We start from the raw sequence: 19,823 nt of genomic DNA on the forward strand, positions 1-19,823 counted from the left end.
GTCACGTCTGGGTTCAAATCAAGTCAAGGTATAAAAATCAAGTCAAGGTATAAAAATCAAGTCAAGGTATAAGAATCAAATGATCAATCAATGTTAAATGGTAAAAGCAAACTTCAAACTCTAAAATTTATAAAATTTGGTGGAATGACTCACACAGATTTATGTACAATTCGTAAATCTTTTCTTCCTTGAAATGGCTGTTACTTGCTTTTCACTCGGTTACATGGTTTGGATCCTTTTCAGCATGTGTTTGGTCAGTTTTCAATTCACTTATTTTTGAATGTTGCCTTTGGTTGACACAGTTGTGTTTTTGCTCAAGCAAAGCTCCTTATCTTCTTAGACTGATACTTTTTAAATTGTCGTTCTCAATAGGTTACTGAATACAGAGAACTTTTAGGTCAAAAACCTTAGACAATTAATCAAAGCGAAATAAGCACTGAGTTTTTAAAAAACAACAAGAGACGTACGATAAGATTTATTTAGAAGAATTCAGAAATTTTCCATTATTTGCAATGCTTAAATGTTTTTCAACTATTATAAGGGGTTTCACGGACGATATCTAATTTTGGTGGGGTGAATCAGTTAACAGGATTAAATTCTGTCCGTGAAAAACTATTTAGCTGTGAAACAAAATTATGCCAAAGAAATGGCTACACAGATTCAAATAGTATTGGATGATTTGCTAAAACATGGCTTTGAAGTGCTATACACCTTGGTTCCAGCCCATGTAGTTATTCTTGGATATGAGTCAGCTTATAAAATGGTTTAGTAGCAATGGTGAAACTTTAAAGGGAAATTTATCTATAAGTGAATATACTCAGGGTTATGAGACCCACTCACCAGAAGATGAAAAAGCTGATTTTTTAAGAAGGTCTTCAAACACCATCTTAAATCTATCTGAATTTAAGCCTCCCCCATTGAACCTGATTCACAGTGAAAGGAAAATTGCAACAACATTATTTTGAATTATCTGGCCAAATAAAAGTTAATGCAATTCCTTTGAATACCATCAACCATAGAATTTGGTTGATTTCCATAACTATAGTGCCTGTAATGTATTTAAAGATGCCCACCATGTTATAGAGTCCTGTAAAAGTACGAGATCCAGCGTAAAATATTTAAAAGAAAAATTGTAAAACTATTCGGTACCTTTACTTTTCACACAGTAGATGGCCAATCCTTAGTTTCACCATGGGTTCGTAAAATGTCTGTACTGGGATGTTTTATTAGAATTATAAGTTTAAATGATGTACTGTATTAGTGTTACACTTGTTGTTAAAATTGACATAATTTATTAGTGTTTCTAATATATTGTATAGTTAAAATGTTTATCATGTATAAAACTAATGTAAGTTGTAATATTCATCCTTGACTATAATTGTTTTTAGAATAATTGTGGCGGACTGACGTAAGTGGCCAAACTAGTGTAGTAAATTTTCAACCACCAAGGTTAATAAGTCATTCTCTGAAGTCATTTTCTGGTCCTAATGCTACCTATGGCTTATGGAAAGAAGTGGGACGTTGAGGAGGGAACAGCTCCTGTCATACACGGAGTAATTTCTATTCGTTTTAAGTTGTTCGTTTTAAACTTTTACCAGTAAGCGGCCTAGTTCTTTTCCAGCGTTTTATTTGTCAAAAGCAGCACCGAAACGAAATAAAACGAAGGCTCAAATAGAACGGAATTATGCGAAACAAGACTGGAAACAGTAGCCCGAACTGAAACTATTCTCACGTAAAACGTGGCTCAAGTGTGTTCCAAGTATAATATTAAAAAACAAAAAAAACGACTGGCTAAGATATGGATAATCACTCCGACCTATTGCAAAAACTATCGTCTGTTTTTGAAGACACCAAACATATATTCTTGTCCATGTATCAACCAATGAAAGGAATATGTGTACATTGTGGCTGTTCTCTAATACAGATGCTTTCTTTTGTTTTTGAGCAATGTAAGCAAAAACTGATGTTCATATATCAAACATTGACAGTTGTGGACTTGAATTATGGCTTTTGTATAACACAGCGGCTTTCTTCTATTTTTGAACTATGCAAACTGAAGTTGGTGCCCATATATCAAACATTTACCCACATGAACATGAGTGATGACTCTTATTTAATGCATAAGAGATTTTCTGCTTGTGACGAATGCAAACAGAAAGCATTGTCCATATACGAAGCAGTTACACATGTGTACATGAATTGTGGCTCTTCCCTAATTCAGAAATTATTCTCTGGTTTTGAACCCATCAAACAGAGCTATTTGCTGTTTAAACATCAAAGACTAGGGCCTATAGACATGAAATGAGGTTCTACTTTAATGGAAAAACTTTCTTCTGCTTTCAAACATCACAAATGGAAATTACTAATTGCTTTGGCTTGTCTTGGCTCAATTTACTATTGTTGCACAAGAAAAAAGAATACCAGAAAACCCAAAAAAGAGGTGTTTCTAGAATCGCCAGGAAATGATTGAGTTATGACACAGATTGTCATTGGTAAGGATTATTTGTTGTCTCTTCTTAGGGGTATAGTTTTGGCTAAATACCACCCCTTAGTAGAATGTACCATTACCATTTGAACAGAGGGTTATGGTTTTGTTCTTTAAGAATTTTCCAATCATTTAACATGCCAAACAAAAGAAAAGGGGAAATACTTTGTGATAGTGCCCAACTCCTCATTCAAACAGCATTGCTTGAAGCAAATTTGTCATTATGATTAAGAGGATTTTCCTAAATCTAATCAAGCAAACATTGGCTCTTGCAAATCTTTGCTCAATCCTGACATAAGACTGCTATATAAAAATAAAGGCCAAGCTACATAAGTAAGCAAACTTTGTGTATACCAAGACTATATTCAGGCACTAGGTTACAGGGGCTCCATTGTGATTAGATCAAAAGCTAATTTAAAATCTAAGAAAGAAGGTTTCTTTGATAATATTCAAATGTAATTTTTATGGTTATTGTAGGCCTAGCTAATTTAAAAGGCATATCTTACATCAAAATGACCTCAGATTTACACACCCATTAAATGCTTACTACCAAATCCAGATCTAGACCAAACTTTTGAGAGAAGGGGGAGGGCAATATGACAAGGACAACAATAATTGACCAAATGTGAAGTTTAGTTTAAAAAAAAGAGTAAAAAAGGATGGGATGAGGGCACCAAAAAATCTGAGGGGGCAGGTGCCACCTGGCCTCCTGGATCTACTCCTGCCAAATATAGTCTCTTTTCTTGGCTAGAATCATACATTTTTTTCCTTCATCACTTTAGACAATTAAACAGCTTTTTTTTAATAAGCAATTGACAAAATGACGTCTCATAGTATCAGTAAAATTTTCACTGTGGTCAATTTAGTTCTAGAATTAAAACTTGTCATCTAATCAAACAGTTCGTGGTAACGAACTGTAGGAAGGAGCGACCCGGCTCAATAGTAACCAAAACTCTAAAAAATGGAATTTTGATACCAATAGCTATATCAAAAGAATCGCATTTTAATGCTGGTTTTAAATATATAAGTTTCATCAAGTTTAGTCTTACCCATCAAAAGTTACGAGCCTGAGAAAATTTGCGTTATTTTAGAAAATAGGGGGAAACACCCCCTAAAAGTCATAGAATCTTAACGAAAAATACCACCATCAGATTCAGCGTATCAGAGAACCCTATTGTAGAAGTTTCGAGCTCCTATCTACAAAAATGTGGAATTTTGCATTTTTTGCCAGAAGGCAGATCACGGATGCGTGTTTATTTGTTTTTTTGTTTTTTTGTTTTTTTTCCCAAGGGTGATCGTATCGACCCAGTTGTCCTAGAATGTTGCAAGAGGGCTCATTCTAACGGAAATGAAAAGTTTTAGTGCCCTTTTTAAGTGACCAAAAAAATTGGAGGGCACCTAGGCCCCCTCCCACGCTAATTATTTTCCCAAAGTCAAAGGATCAAAATTCTGAGATAGCCATTTTATTCAGTGTAGTCGAAAAACCTTATAACTATGTCTTTGGGGACGACTTACTCCCCCACAGTCCCCGTGGGAGGGGCAACAAGTTACAAACTTTGACCTGTGCTTACATATAGTAATGGTTATTGGGAAGTATACAGGCGTTTTCAGGAGGATTTTTTTTGGTTGGGGGGAGGGGTTGAGAAGAGGGGGATATGCTGGGGGAACTTTCCATCGAGAATTTGTCATGGGAGAAGAAAACTTCCATGAAGGGAGAGCAGGATTTACTAGTATTATTTAAAAAAAAAAAAAAAATATGAAAAAGCTTTTTCAGCTGGAAGTAAGGAACAGCAATAAAACTTAAAACGAACAGAAGTTATTACCCATATAAGGGGCTCACCTCCTTATGATACCTAGCTCTTTACGCTAAAGCATTTTTAGTAATTTCAACTATTTATTCTACGGCTTTTGTGATTCAGGGGTCATTCTTAATGAATTGGGATAAAATTTAAGCTTTAGTGTAAAGAGCGAGGTACTGACAATGGGGCGAATCCCCTCATATATGTAATAAAAACATGAGAATACAAAAGTTCTTTACGTAAGCTAATTTATAAGTTACGTAAATCTTTTGCCAATAAAAAGATTCGTAAAAAATTAAAAGTTCTAGTTGCCTTTTTAATTAACCAAAAAATCGGAGGGCAACTAGGCTTCGCCCCCGCTCTTTTTTTCTCAAAATCATTCGATCAAAATTATGAGAAAACCATTTAGCCCCCCCCCCCAAAAAAATATGCAAATTTCGTTTTGATTATTCCTCTGCGGAGAGCCAAAATCAAAACATGCGTTGGTTCAAAAACGTTCAGAAATTAAATAAAAAAAACGAGTTTTTTTAACTGAAAGTAAGGAGCGACATTAAAACTTAAAACGCACAGAAATTACTTCGTATATGAAAGAGGCTGCTTCCTCATCAACGCCCCGCTCTTTACGCTAAAGTTATTTACTGTTTTAAAAAGAAGAATTGAGAGAAAGAGTCAAACTCGTTTTTTTTATTTAATTTCACAACAAGATACAGAGTTTTTTGTTGCTGCTTATCACAATACGTATATCTAGATAGTGCTATCATCTCCTATTTCAACCATCAAACAGTTCGTGGTAACGAACTGTAGTAAGGAGCGACCCGGCTCAATAGTAACCAAAACTCTAAAAAATGGAATTTTGATACCAATAGCTATATCAAAGAATCGCATTTTAATGCTGGTTTTAAATATAATAGTTTCATCAAGTTTAGTCTTACCCATCAAAAGTTACGAGCCTGAGAAAATTTGTGCTATTTTAGAAAATAGGGGGAAACACCCCCTAAAAGTCATAGAATCTTAACGAAAATCACACCATGAGATTCAGCGTATCAGAGAACCCTTTTGTAGAAGTTTCGAGCTCCTATCTACAAAAATGTGGAATTTTGCATTTTTTGCCAGAAGGCAGATCACGGATGCGTGTTTATTTTTTTATTTTTATTTTTATTTTTTTTTTTTCCAGGGGTGATCGTATCGACCCAGTTGTCCTAGAATGTTGCAAGAGGGCTCATTCTAACGGAAATGAAAAGTTCTAGTGCCCTTTTTAAGTGACCAAAAAAATTGGAGGGCACATAGGCCCCCTCCCACGCTAATTATTTTCCCAAAGTCAACGGATCAAAATTCTGAGATAGCCATTTTATTCAGCGTAGTCGAAAAACCTTATAACTATGTCTTTGGGGACGACTTACTCCCCCACAGTCCCCGTGGGAGGGGCAACAAGTTACAAACTTTGACCTGTGCTTACATATAGTAATGGCTATTGGGAAGTATACAGGCGTTTTCAGGAGGATTTTTTTGGTTGGGGGGAGGGGTTGAGAAGAGGGGGATATGCTGGGGGAACTTTACATCGAGATTTTGTCATGGGAAAAGAAAACTTCCATGAAGGGAGAGCAGGATTTACTAGCATTATTTAAAAAAAAAAATTAAAAAATAAATGTGAAAAAGCTTTTTCAGCTGGAAGTAAGGAACAGCAATAAAACTTAAAACAAACAGAAATTATTACCCATATAAGGGGCTCACCTCCTTATGATACCTAGCTCTTTACGCTAAAGTATTTTTAGTAATTTCAACTATTCATTCTACGGATTTTGTGATTCAGGGGTCATTCTTAATGAATTGGGATAAAATTTAAGCTTTAGTGTAAAGAGCGAGGTACTGACGATGGGGCGAATCCCCTCATATATGTAATAATAACATGAGAATACAAAAGTTCTTTACGTAAGCTAATTTATAAGTTACGTAAATCTTTTACCAATAAAAAGATTTGTAAAAAATTAAAAGTTCTAGTTGCCTTTTTAATTAACCAAAAAATCGGAGGGCAACTAGGCTTCGCCCCCGCTCTTTTTTTCTCAAAATCATTCGATAAAAATTGTGAGAAAGCCATTTAGCCCCCCCCCCCCCAAAAAAAAATATGCAAATTTCGTTTTGATTATTCCTCTGCGGAGAGCCAAAATCAAAACATGCATTGATTCAAAAACGTTCAGAAATTAAATAAAAAAAACGAGTTTTTTTTAACTCAAAGTAAGGAGCGACATTAAAACTTAAAACGCACAGAAATTACTTCGTATATGAAAGAGGCTGCTTCCTCATCAACGCCCCGCTCTTTACACTAAAGTTTTTTACTGTTTTAAAAAGAAGAATTGAGAGAAAGAGTCGAACTTTAGCGTAAAGAGCGGGGCGTTGATGAGGAAGCAGCCTCTTTCATATACGAAGTAATTTCTGTGCGTTTTAAGTTTTAATGTCGCTCCTTACTTTCAGTTAAAAAAAACTCGTTTTTTTTATTTAATAACTAGTAAAGTCGAGCATTGCTCAATCGTAAAGCTGATTAATTTGTGAAGAGTGATGAATAGGTCCTACTTCAATAACAATCAAAAGTTGCATTTCACCATTATCAAATGCACCTTATTTCTTTGATTTTTATATTTGCTTTTCATCTAATCACTTTGTAGCGTCTGCAATGTAATGCCAGAATAAAGCTTTGGCAAGCACCAAGTTGGCTTATTTGTGTGGGTTAGTCTTTTTGTTTTTAGGTAAAAGTCAAATGTTGAGAGTGGTGCAAAAGAAAATCTTTACTTCATTAGGATTTGACAAGTCTGAATTGGAATGATTTTTTCTTAAAAAAAGAGCTTTATAGTCTGTTATAGGAGATAGTAACCAAATTTTTGGTTGCTTGACAACAGGATAGTGGTGTAAAACTGCATACCTATGTGATGCTGAATTTTATGCTTCTCAAACCATAATTGTATAAACCAAGTTTTTCAAGCCTTAAAGAACACTGCAACAGTTTCTGTGAGAAACAGTATGTGACAATAAGGCCAAATAAACAAGACTAAAAAATAACCAATTTATGGTCAATGTTTTTTTTTCTGTTCTTTTAGTTTTAGTAGCGGGAATAATTGGATTGGTAATCACAAGTTCTAGTGCCGTTTTTGAGTGGCGTTTGATCAGATGTCAGCTACCTCTCCCTCCCCACATGTCGTGTTTTCCCAAAATACATCCAATACAAATTTCGAGATAGCTATTTTATTCAAAATAGCCCGAAGATCATATAACAAGGCCTTTGGGGTTGATACAAACCAACAGAGCCTGGGGGTAAAGGCTCTAAGGCATGCCCCGGGAACATTTAAAGTTTATATGGAAGGGATGGTTCTATAGACTTTAGAGGTCACCCATTTGGTTGAGTATTGGAAGCTCTACTTTCCTTTTTAGAGTCAGAAGTTGTGGAGGGCACCTAGCCTCCCCCCAACTACCCCTCTTTTTACTAAATGTATCTGATTGAGAAATAATATGTTGAAAAAATATTATTGAATATATATTGAAAAATATATAACAATGCCTTCCAAGAGTCCTGGAGCAAGGGTTGTACAGGGGCGGATCTAGAGAAAGATATTGAGGGGGAGGGGCACTGGACCAAGGGTGCCAATATGATTCGAGCATAATGATGGGGGAGATGTAGATAACTCTTTCGTCAGACCAGTTCGTTTGTGTGAATCTGGTTGGCGCTGATGTAAAATAACCTAGAAACCTCTTTGAAAGCTAATAATATTTTCCTATAGCAGTAAAATGCGTATTAACAACAGACGCGAGCAGATTCTTTGATGAATAAATTACCATGGCTTCATTGAGACTTCTTGAATGAGTAGACCAGACTATTTTTTTCTTTAGAGTTGGATAAAAAAAAAATTATTGTGGAAAATAAAATTTATTATCATTGCCAAACAATTTTTGACAACCTGGAAATTTTGACTCTCTGTAAACCAGGAGACACTTACACTCTTTTATTTATTTAAATAGTAAGAGTAGAAGTATTACTAGTAGTTGATAGTTTTAAATTAAATCTCACTGCGGTTCTCGATATATTGCTGAGGCTCTTATTGGCACCCATACTTACAGTGCCTTTTGATATGGTCATTATCTATTTATCGCCCATAATTTCGGGGTAATAATAAACAAAATATGGGGGTAATCTCGGGGTGGTCAATGACGAAAGGGAGGGAGATAAGGGCAATAAAAAAATTCAATAGTCTTCCAAGTTGTCTTGCAGGGACGATAGAGCTTGAGACAACTGATTCTTGTCAATCAGCCAGCCTACGATGACCTCATCAATCTGGGTAGTTTCTAACTTCCAGATTATGTTCGGATAACATAGACGACATTCCACTAGGACTTCGTCCTAACAAGATAGTATTCTACCATGCATCTTACTACTGTCAGGCAACTAAATAAGATAGGGCATGTAAATTAGCTCTCCCAAATCCCACTCGGCAAAATCAAATATCTAAGACATTTTCCAAAACCCCCTTTATAATGTGTCTCCCCTCACGTGACCCATCTTTATCATACCTCTATCAATGACTTCTAGAAACCGTACTCTAAATCGATCGGCTCTTAAGAAAGAGAATAAAAAATTCTGCCAAAAAAAGAAGAAAACACAATCTGAAGATGAAGATCACAATCTAGCAAGCAATTTTAGTTATATGAATAATTTTTTCTGAAAACGAGGTTTATCTTTAGTAGTTTTATGACGAAATGATTCGCAAATTGATCGTGCAAGCAGTTTCATGTCTGAATCTCTAGCAGATCGAGAGCAAAATCTTGGGTAAGGGACCACTGGACCAAGGACGCCAATGTGACTCGTGGTGGGCACCTTATTAAAAGTTTTATTTTAAAAAAAGATTAAAAAATTGAACAAAATAAGGGTGCCAAAAATATCTTGGGGAAGGATCAACCAACCCCCCCCCCTCCCCAGACCCCATGGATCTGTTCCTAGCCTAAATTGCTTTTAACTGTTTCGTTCGTCTAATTTCAACCAAATTAGCTATATAGTTAAAGTAAATAGATAGACAGATTTATCACATGAAAGCCCTATTGGGGCATTCGCTATTTCATTAGTCACAAAACTAAAATTAAATTTTTTTTTGAGTGGGGAGTAGACAGGGACAGTTAAAAAAAAAAATTACTCCTTAACATAAATTAATCTTGTAAGTTGCCTTGCCATTGTGAATAGACAAATAGCTATAACTGTGTTACCATGATTATGAAACGTGTTTGTTGAAGATACCAGTTTTATCTTCAACAGGTGTTTCTATTTTCATGAAATAGGGGAAATTTCCATGATCATAAATTTTTTTTGCAGCAATCAAAGATTTTTATGCCAATTTTGCAGATATATGCTGAACTGGCTGAAGAAAAATAATTTTCGTTCGGTTTAAGTTTCAACTTTGTTTAAGGCTTTTATGGAATGGATGGTCGTACTAACTTCAGATAGGGATTATTTGATTTGATGTTGTGAACTGCCCTTTTAAAAGTCAAAAGTAATTTCAGAGCAACCATAACACCCCTCCCCACGTCCATCATTTCCCCAAATACATCCAATTAAAATTTTGAGAAAGCAATTTTGTTCAGCATAATTGAAGGGTCCTGAAAATGTATCTTTGAGAATGACAATCCCCTACAGTCCTCAGGGTAGGGTTGTAAAATATGACCTGATGGCGTATAAGGTTCTTATAGAAAAGTTAATCGTATTTACTTTGGAGAGGGCTCATTGGATCGGAAATTATAAGCTCTAGTGCCCATTTTAAGAGTCAAAGTTATCAGTAATCAAATACCCCCTCCGCCAACACGTCGTGTTCTCCCAAAATGCATCCAATACAAATTTTGAGATAACCTTTTTATTCAAAACAGCTCATCGATCATATAACAACGCCTTGGGTGTTGATACAAACCACCAGAGCCTGGAGGCAAGGGTTGTAAATTTTGCCTGGGGGCATTTAAGGTTTTATAGAAAAGGTAGTCGTATAAACTTCGAAAGGGGCTCATTGGATCAGAAATAAGAAGTTCTAGTGCCATTTTTGAGAGCTAAAGTGATCGAAGGGCAGCTACCCACCCCTCTGCACACGTAATATTTTATTGATATTAATCTAATTGGGCGGAAAATTGGAAGTTTTAGTTTTCTTTTAAGAGTTAAAGTGGTGGAGAGCAACTGGAGTTTTATAAATTATGAGTAAGTGTTGGATTCTGTTGATGGAACAGCTTTATCAAAGATCTTTTCCTTGTATGGTATACCAGATAAATACATTAAAGTGATTAGTGCTATGTACGAGACAAACGCTGCTGCGGTTAAGGTAGGAAATGAGGTTAGCTGCTGGTTTTGTATTAAATCAGGAGTTAAGCAGGGTTGTGTTCTATCCCCCTTTGTATGGATCGTTTTGATGGACCTATTCTTAAGGAAAACAAGTGGGAGACGTTTGACAACTAAGGTACTTCTCAATTAATGACGTAAAAGTGAAAATTTGGTCGTCACTTTAGTGAAAGTGTCGACCAAGTGAAAGTTTGGAGAACATTTGATGAAAATTTGGAAATTGGGAGTTAATTGTAGAAACAGATGAAGAAGGAGATTGCCAAGAATGTAGAAAAACAATAAAAGATCTAACAAAACCTTACTAGGTAATTCCAGAGAGCGATATTTAATCAAAAGTAATTTTTAGGCCATCAATTGATCAGAATAGTTCTTCTAATGATCGACTGCGAGAAAATGAGAAGGATCAAACATTAAATCCTAAACGGAAAAAAACATACAACCTCTGTGATTAAGAGGGTAGGTGAACCGCCCAATAAAACAAAATAAGAAGTTATGCAACCTTGTCTAAAAAACGAAAAACAAGATATTCCAGTTCTAAATGTTCATAATCCGGTAAAATGTGATGCGTAAATGGCCATACCGCCTAATATTGAAATAACACGCGTGAAATCGATTTTTTGGAACTTTAAAAAAAAATACAAACTTCACAACACATACAACCAATATGCAGCGCCGACAATTACGGACCAAGATGAAGCACTAAGTGTCCAGAGAAAACTGAAAACAAATTTATCGTACGCGCTTTTCTTCGTAAATTCCGATAGATATAAGCGCAATATGAGAAATAGAATGTTCGGATTCAATTCCCATTTGTTGAATGGGAAAAATGAAGGTAAAAATGAAGAGACTTAAAAGAGAGAAAAAAGATACGAAGCAAAATTACAATTTTCATTAAGCCACGGGTTATTTAATATTACTACTACTACTACGACTAACAACTCACTGCAGCACAAACCGCCTGAGGCCAAAACAGCTACTCACGCTCCTCCTCTATTCCAATCTATTCAAAGCCTCCCTCTTTACACTCTCTACGGAAGTTCCCATTTACTTCAAATCTTTCTTTATGACATCCTCCAACTCCAGACGAGGACTACCTGCTATCCATTTAGTATTAGAATGTTGTCCGAAAAGGACAATCTTTGGCAACCTGTCATCCTCCATCCGCAGAACGTGCCCTAGCCATCGCAGCCTTTCTTTCATTATAGCCCTAGGAAGCGGGATTGAACCTTTTTCGCACAATCTAATGTTCGAAAGACGGTTTATCAGCCGGGTAACCAGAATAGTCCGTTGGCAATTTCTCTTGAAAACATCTAGTAAATCTTTATCCGCTTTTTGGATCACTCAGGCTTCAGAGCCATATTTGACCACTGTCATCACTATACCTTCCAATAGCATAATCCTGGTTAGCAGACTTATCTTCATATTATTCCAAACTTTTTTTTAACTATGAAAAAACACCTTGAGCCTTGGCTAGTCTACTTTTAACATCTTCACTGCTCCCTCTGTCTTTACTAATAATGGTGCCAAGTTAAGTGAAGCTGCCCACCTGATCAATCTCTTCGTTACCCAACGTCACCTTTTCATCTTGACTTATTCCTAGCCTTAGTGACGTAGTCTTCTTAACATTAGTTTTCAAACCTATTCTTGCACCCTGAACTCGCGAAACCTCTAAAAAGTCATTCATTTTGCTCACACTTTCATCTAGGATGTGTATATCATCGTAATCCAAGTCCAGGGGAATTTTTCCTTCCCGTTTGATTCCGTGGTCTCCCATTGCCTTCCCTTGTTCTTGTCTTTCCTCCTCAGTTTTTTCTTCTACTTTTTTATGCAAGGTAAGGTATTGTATACATTTCCCGCTCTAGAGTTTTATTTATTTAGTAAAAGATTCCTGCCAATAACTTCCAGTTGCACTATGTTAATATAACTATGTACCTCTTCGTAGGTTTATTTCTCTTTTAAGACAATAATAATATTTATTTTCAAAAGGCTATCACAAGCTCTAATAGAGCCGAATTCGCTTCATATGTCTAAAAAGAATAAGCAAAACAAAGGAACAACTAATGCAGCAGAACAAAAGTAGAAGAAACACCAATCAAGCATAAAATGGTCAAAATTTTTTAATGCAAATGAAAAAGAAAAAAGTTCCAAGTACAAGAAACAAAATGAACTTTATGCGATTAATGACAAAAAAAAAAAACAGAAAGTGTGGTGGATAAAACAAAATCACAGACTAGAAGAAAAACATTGCCGAATTTGCATTCTAAGTCAAATACTGTAAAATGAAAAAAACAAACACTTAAAACCAACTCAAATTAGTTGTTAAAATTAAACATTTACAACTAATGAAAGGATTGTGCCGAAGACTAGGTAAAAAAAAATAAAGGGGGAGGGGTATTGATTTAAAATTTCAACTATGTGAGGGATAAACGTTCCTCTATATCTTTCAGTGGAAACTCTTATTGGGACAAGAAGGGGGATTATTCTTGAAAAAAACGTGGGGGCGAGTACGGGGGGGGGGAAGGGTTAATGATCACTAGGGAAAAGAGAAGTAATACGAGGGTTATGCATGGCATTGTGGGCAAATGCAAGGAAATTTGTGCTCTCCTTTCCTTAAGGGTGACTAGATTTGCTCTCCAAAGAAGAGAAATGTAAAGCACTTTACCTTCATTGAAGGTAATTCTTAGGCACATTTTTTGAACTGACTCTATTCTGACCGACAATTCATTTGAGATACCAGGATGTCAAACAGGACAAGCGTATTTGAGGGTATCAGCGCCCCCCTAAGTGCTGCGGAAGCGATATCCTCCTCCTGAGTGTGTTCTTAATTCAGATCTAATTCATTCTTTAGATGTTGAATAGGTTATACAGGCTTACTCTTTGATGCTCTAACCCACTTATTCTTTCGTAGCAGACTCAAATTTATAATTATTTTCTTACAATGTTATTCAACTCTTTCCAGGACGCCCTCATAGGTTTGTTTAATTTTCCAATTGTCCTCATTTTTATTTCTAAAAGCGGCGTCTTCTGTACCAATAGCCGCGTTATATTGATTAGCTAATTTTCCCAAAAAATCTTTATCGCTATCTTTCTGACAGTTTGCCTCGATCCTATGTAGAAATTCGTCGTTAATCAGTATCTTGGAACGAGGGCCTGTGCCAAAACTATTACTCCATAAATAAGCCGGTATCTTACAATCCATATATCGAACTTTTTCTTCTTAATTAGCATTATCACTCTTAAATTTAATCTCTGAAATAACCAGTATACTAAAATTAATTAGCGAATATCAGTATATTTTGCTACAAACAAATCTTTGACCAGTGGAATATATATATATATATATATATATATATATATATATATATATATATATATATATATATATATATATATATATATATATATATATATATATATATATATATATATATATATATATATATATATATATATATATATATATATATATATATATATATATATATATATATATATATATATATATATATATATATATATATATATATATATATATATATATATATATATATATATATATACGAAAAGCAAAGTAACAGGGGATGGACGAGAAAGTAAACTGAACAAACACGCGAATATTCTGCTAATGGATTAGCGGGACTTGAAATTTTCTTAGCATTATGAGGGGGCGGTGCAATTAAATATTGATGTTATAAGGGCGTATCTAAAATATATCTGGAATGGCTAAGGGAACTAAGGTAAAACTTTCTAGGAATGTTGGGGGTTTGTTGAATAAAACAAAACGCCCTACATGGATACAGGTTGTAATTTGGGCGTATTAGTAGTATCTCAGGAGTGGCTGAAAGCATGAAATTGAACCTTTTGGAGCTTCTAAATTTCTTCTGCTACTTCTACCACTACTACTACTATAGCTACTATTTGTGCTACTACCAAGACTGCTTATGCTACCTCACTATTTACAACTGTTACTGCCTGTCTTTGTGTCTAATTGTGACTGTGACTAATCATGACTCTAACTACTTTTGACTCCAACCACTTTGGCTCTATTTTTGGTGACTTGGAACTACGATTGTTACTGCATATTTCGTTGACTGCGTTAACTACTTGCATCTGTAGATACAAACGACTGTGACTGGAATTGATTTCGATTGTGACTGCGAATACTTGACATAATGTCTTTAACTTTGTGCTACTGTGACTTCTAATCCAACTAATTGGAACTGCACCTGCGGCTGCATACGACTGTGACTGCTACTATTACTGCTACAATTATGGCTACTATTACTATTTCTAGTAATGCTAGTGCTCCTAGTCCTGCTATTGCTACTATAACCACTACTATGTACTAGGTGCATTCAAGGTTGTCAAAAGTATGTATCTAGAATATCTAGGAAAAGTTAAAGGAATTAAGTTGGAACTTTCAGGGTATGGGGAGGAGGGTAGTTGCTTAGTGTTTTACTGTACGCATGGTTGTAACATGATTTGTGTTAAATTCCATTGGCTCTATAGAACCCCATACATTATACATTATACTGGTTTTCACCCCTTAAATCAATTCTAATCTTTTGGACAAAAAAAAACTTTTGTCCAGCATATAGATAGCTGCCTAAGCTAACTTCAGTATTCTAAAATAGAAAAACCGAAAAATTATAATTTTTATCTTTTTTATTTTATTTTTATTTTATCAATGACAAAGACTAAATCACTTAAAAATGAACAGAAATTAACTTTTAAAAGCCTTTTAGACAAATTAAGTTTATAAGAAAAAAAAGAGCTTCATTAAATCGAAGATGAACAGAAACAAAGTCAAAATTTTTCAAGCGTAAAACTATCATAGATAAATGAAACCTAAAAGGATGAGAAATTACAATAAATAACAATATCAGACTAAAAACCATCAGAAACTACCACACCGAGGAGTATAGCTAACGCTGCTCTGCCTTCTAAAGACCAGACTAAAGTTTGTACCTTACTGAAAACAGAACGCATATTAAACAATTTCTGTTTTATAACTTAAATAAATCCAAAATTACTTACATATCAGCAGTGAATTGCAGTATATGTTAAACTATCAAACCAGATTCCTTTATTCTTTTCAGCAATAAGCTGATGATTAATATCAGTTAATCTGATCCCGAGTTTATGATTAAACTCACAGTCAAGGGGGGCTAACGTCCCTGTGTCTTCTAAGGACCAGAGTGTAATTTTCACTTTATTGAAAAATGTTTTTATTCTGAGCAATGAGTTTTTATTTCTCATAATATTGAAAAAAGAAGAAGAAATCGTAACCAAGATTATTGAAAAGAATAAAAGGCAGCACCTATATAAAGGAATAAAGGTCAAGTGTAATAATCGTTATAATACTTAGAACCAATAAATATAATCAATAATGTTTATTATTCCTTTATATAGGTGCATACATTCTCTATAGGATGTTTAATAAAGTTATTTACTGTTTAATAAAGTAGAATTGAGAGAAAGAGTAAAACTTTAGCGTAAAGGGTGGGACGTTGAGGGAGGAACAGGCCCTTTCATACACGGAGTAATTTCTGTTCGTTTTAAGTTTTAATATCGCTCCTTACTTTCAGTTAAAAAAACTTGTTTTTTTAAAATTTAATTTCTAATAGAATCAATCACACACCCTACATAAAAAAACGTTCTTTTCTAGTTGTAAAATATGTTTTTCAATAATTTCCAATTTTGTTTTTTATGGCCCTTCTCCTTGGTTCTGTAGGGGCAATGCCATCCCTGGAGGTATATGCATTAATATTCTTGACATATTTAGACAAAATGAGAGTGATGGAAATAACTAATTATTAACAAACTGCCGATTGACGGGAAAATGTTTTGAAATGACCGATGTCATGATCCTTATATGCTTATTTCATTTTCTCGCTTCCATTTTATAGGGTAAATATTAAATATCAGAATGAAGCGCCAAACATTAACTATTATTATAGTAAGATTATGGACAGAGCCATTTTTTAGGAAGAAAGCGGATAATTTTATAATTCTTTTTTAAAGAGATGGGCACTTGGAATATAAAAAAATGATTTTGTCTCTATTCTGCGTTTTATTTTCTATTTTTTAATACTTTAGAAGTGACTGAAATTTCTTAAATACTTTTAAATTTAAAATTCGATCTTTACTTTACATGTGGGGTAAACTTTTCAAGAAGGGAATTACCGGGGAGGATTTTTCGCGTGGGGGAGGGGATGATTTTTGTAGAGCCAAAGATAAAAAGTTTTAATACCCCCCACCCCACAAAAATTAAAATAAGAGATAAACTTTATAAAAACAATGAAAAAATCTCTGAGAGTAATATATATTTTTTTTTCATTATTCTTTGCCGAGCGGAAAACTCTTCAGGCCAATAAAACCTCTTATTACACACACACTTCAGAGATTGAATAGGTAGTCACTGATTTCTTTTGTGTCGTAGAAGGATAATACAAAAAACATTTTATTTTACGGTAACATGAGATAGATCCTAAATGTTTTTTTTTATTTAGTCTCTTACTTTTTAGAAAATCAACTGCAGAAAATCAATCAGTTGCGAACGTACAGCGAATTGGCAAAACGGAAAGCGCTCGAGTACAGAAAGAAAAAGGGAAGTTTTAAAATTTCAGACTCCACTTTCTTAGATGTCAAAGATAAAGTAATTAAGTACATCCAACCTACTAACACATGGCACCCAGAGGTTATTTCAGTTCAAGAGGTCTTCAATGGGAATTTACTTGAAGCTTTTCACTTATGTCAAGCCAGTTTGTTTGAACCTTCAAATTCGCGAGAAAAATTTCACGGTACAAATGCCAAGGCTTGTAGGAATATTATTGAGAATTGCTTCCGACAACACTTCAATGATGGCCAACAGCAAAGGTTTGGCTGTGGTATTTACTTTGCCAGTGATTCTAGCAAGAGTGCCCAACAAATATATACAAAAAGATCAAATATACTTATATTATGCGACGTTCTGCTTGGAAAAGAAATGAAGGGTTTCCACTCTTCAATATACAATGAATTATTATACTATTAGAAGCTTACGTTATGACTCATTGTTTGCTCCTGCTGATACAAAAAGTGCTGGTGGAGTTTTATTTGATGAATTTGTCATCTACGACCCACGTCAAGCATATCCTAGATATGTCATCAAGTACAAAGTTACAGAGATCGGAGTTCCCGCTGGAAGTGTGATATCAACTAAATTTCATAAATATGAAATTCTTCGTAGTAGATCCTTTGGTACATCAAATGAACTGGACTACCACTTTCGCCTTGCCGAAGCAGAGTACAGATGTCGTGAAAGTATCTTATGTTATAAATCCAGTATTAGAATCACAGTTCCTGGAAACTTCAAAAAAATCTGCTGCAAAATACGGAGCTCGTGCAGAAAAAGCCAAGCCAATACTTGCATTTCATGGTACTCCAATTGAAAGAAATATTTAGTCAATCCTCAAGAATAATTTTCAACGCTGATACATTAAGCGAACAGCTTATGGCCATGGACGTTGTTTCTCAGAGTTCTCTAAAACGGCTTTAGGCTATGCTGGACGTGTGAAAGCTCTGATACTTTGTAAAATATTAGTAGGAAGATCACAGGATGCTATAGGCTACACAAAGCTGGCGAGAGGATACGACTCACTTCGTGTCGAGAAGGATGCTCTTGGAAGGGGGAAAATGATTATTATCGAAAACGAAAAACAGATATTACCTCAATACGTGGTGCACATAGATTAAACGCTGTGATAAGAAAAGCTTGTGAAAAAACGCGAGGACAAAAATAATTCAACCATTACAAAAAAGCACCAGGAGTCTTTTCTTATGCTTTTCTAAATGAGAGTTACATATCTGTTTTTTTATTCCAAATTTACTAGTTGGATTGGAAATATTCGGGGCCAATTTTTTTAATTTCGGATGATATCCTTATTTTGTGTTCCATCATATTACTTTCTGCGTCCTGTCTGCAATTAATATTACTAAAACAATTATTATTTCGATGCTTGTTTAGTTTAAATTTTTTGAAAATAACTCGTAGACGCTTTTCTCTCGATTGCTGTAGGTAAAAATCAGTAAAATCATCAGAGGACTGAAACACTTATATCCAAATTTTATAATAAATTTTTCGCCGCTTTCTTCTTTTGCTTTTCTTATGTTAAAAAAGATGTTTTAAACTTACATGTCAAAATTTAGCTTTACCAAGTTATGTTTATATGTATGTTGAGCTGGTTTCTCATCCAAATCCTATTCTGCTTTGGTAGCCAGAATCCTGTCATTCGAGGATACATAAGGTTTACAAACGGTTGAATATGGAGTTTGTTTCTATCTTGGAACAGAGTAGAAACGCATGGCTTCTCCGACGAAGGAAATTGTGTTTAAAGTACTTCACACTCTCTTCCCGGGAAAATGATAAAGATATTCTATATGTCTTTTTTTTATGGCACTTGGTATTAACTAAGTGACATAAGCCTATAGCAATCGCAAATTCTGTCGGTCTGTTGGTTTGTCTGTCCCGGTTTTGCTACGTTAGGCACTTCCAGGTAAGTGAGGACGATGAAATCTGGCAGGCATATCAGGACCGGACCAGATTAAATTAGAAATAGACGTTTTCGCGATTTGACCATCTGGGAGGGGGGGGGGAATTAATTCGGAAAAAAATAGAAAAAATGAAGTATTTTTAACTTACGAACGAATGATGGGATCTTAATAAAATTTTATGTTTGGAAATGATATCGTGTCCTAGAGCTCTTATTTTAAATCCCGATCAGATCCGCTGAAATTTGGGGAGTTTGTGGGGGAGCCTAAAATCTTGGAAAACACTTAGAATGGAGGGATCGGGATGAAACTTGGTAATAAAAATAAGCAGAAGTCTTTGATACGTGTTTGACATAGCCGAAACGGATCTTCTCTGTTTGGAGGAGTTGGGGGAGGGATTAATTCTGAAAATTAGAAAAATGAGGTATTTTTAACTTACGAAGGAGTGATCGGATCGTAATGAAATTTGAAGTTTGGAAGAATATCGTGTCTCAGAACTCTTATTTTAAATGCTGACTTGATCCGGTGACATTTGGGGGAGTTGAGGGGGAGCCCTAAATCTCGGAAAACGCTTAGAGTGGAGGGATCGAGATGAAACTTGGTGGGAAAAATAAGCACAAGTCCTAATAATAGCACAAATGCTATTAATAAGCAG

At 34.9% G+C, this 19,823-nt stretch overlaps 1 protein-coding gene and 1 long non-coding RNA gene across 6 annotated transcripts in view; both read left to right on the forward strand.

Annotated features, from left to right (window-relative positions):
* The window catches only part of LOC136031433 (uncharacterized), a 509,032-nt gene that overhangs the window by 335,661 nt on the left and 153,548 nt on the right, over positions 1-19,823 (forward strand). The gene's annotated exons all lie outside the window — the stretch shown is intronic.
* LOC136031432 (uncharacterized) lies at positions 1,563-18,768 on the forward strand. Its single transcript, XR_010618508.1, has 2 exons — positions 1,563-2,492; positions 17,164-18,768. It is a non-coding gene; the product is annotated as an uncharacterized LOC136031432 (long non-coding RNA).

Source organism: Artemia franciscana, chromosome 9, assembly GCF_032884065.1.
Source record: "Artemia franciscana chromosome 9, ASM3288406v1, whole genome shotgun sequence".
Taxonomy (NCBI): domain Eukaryota; kingdom Metazoa; phylum Arthropoda; class Branchiopoda; order Anostraca; family Artemiidae; genus Artemia; species Artemia franciscana.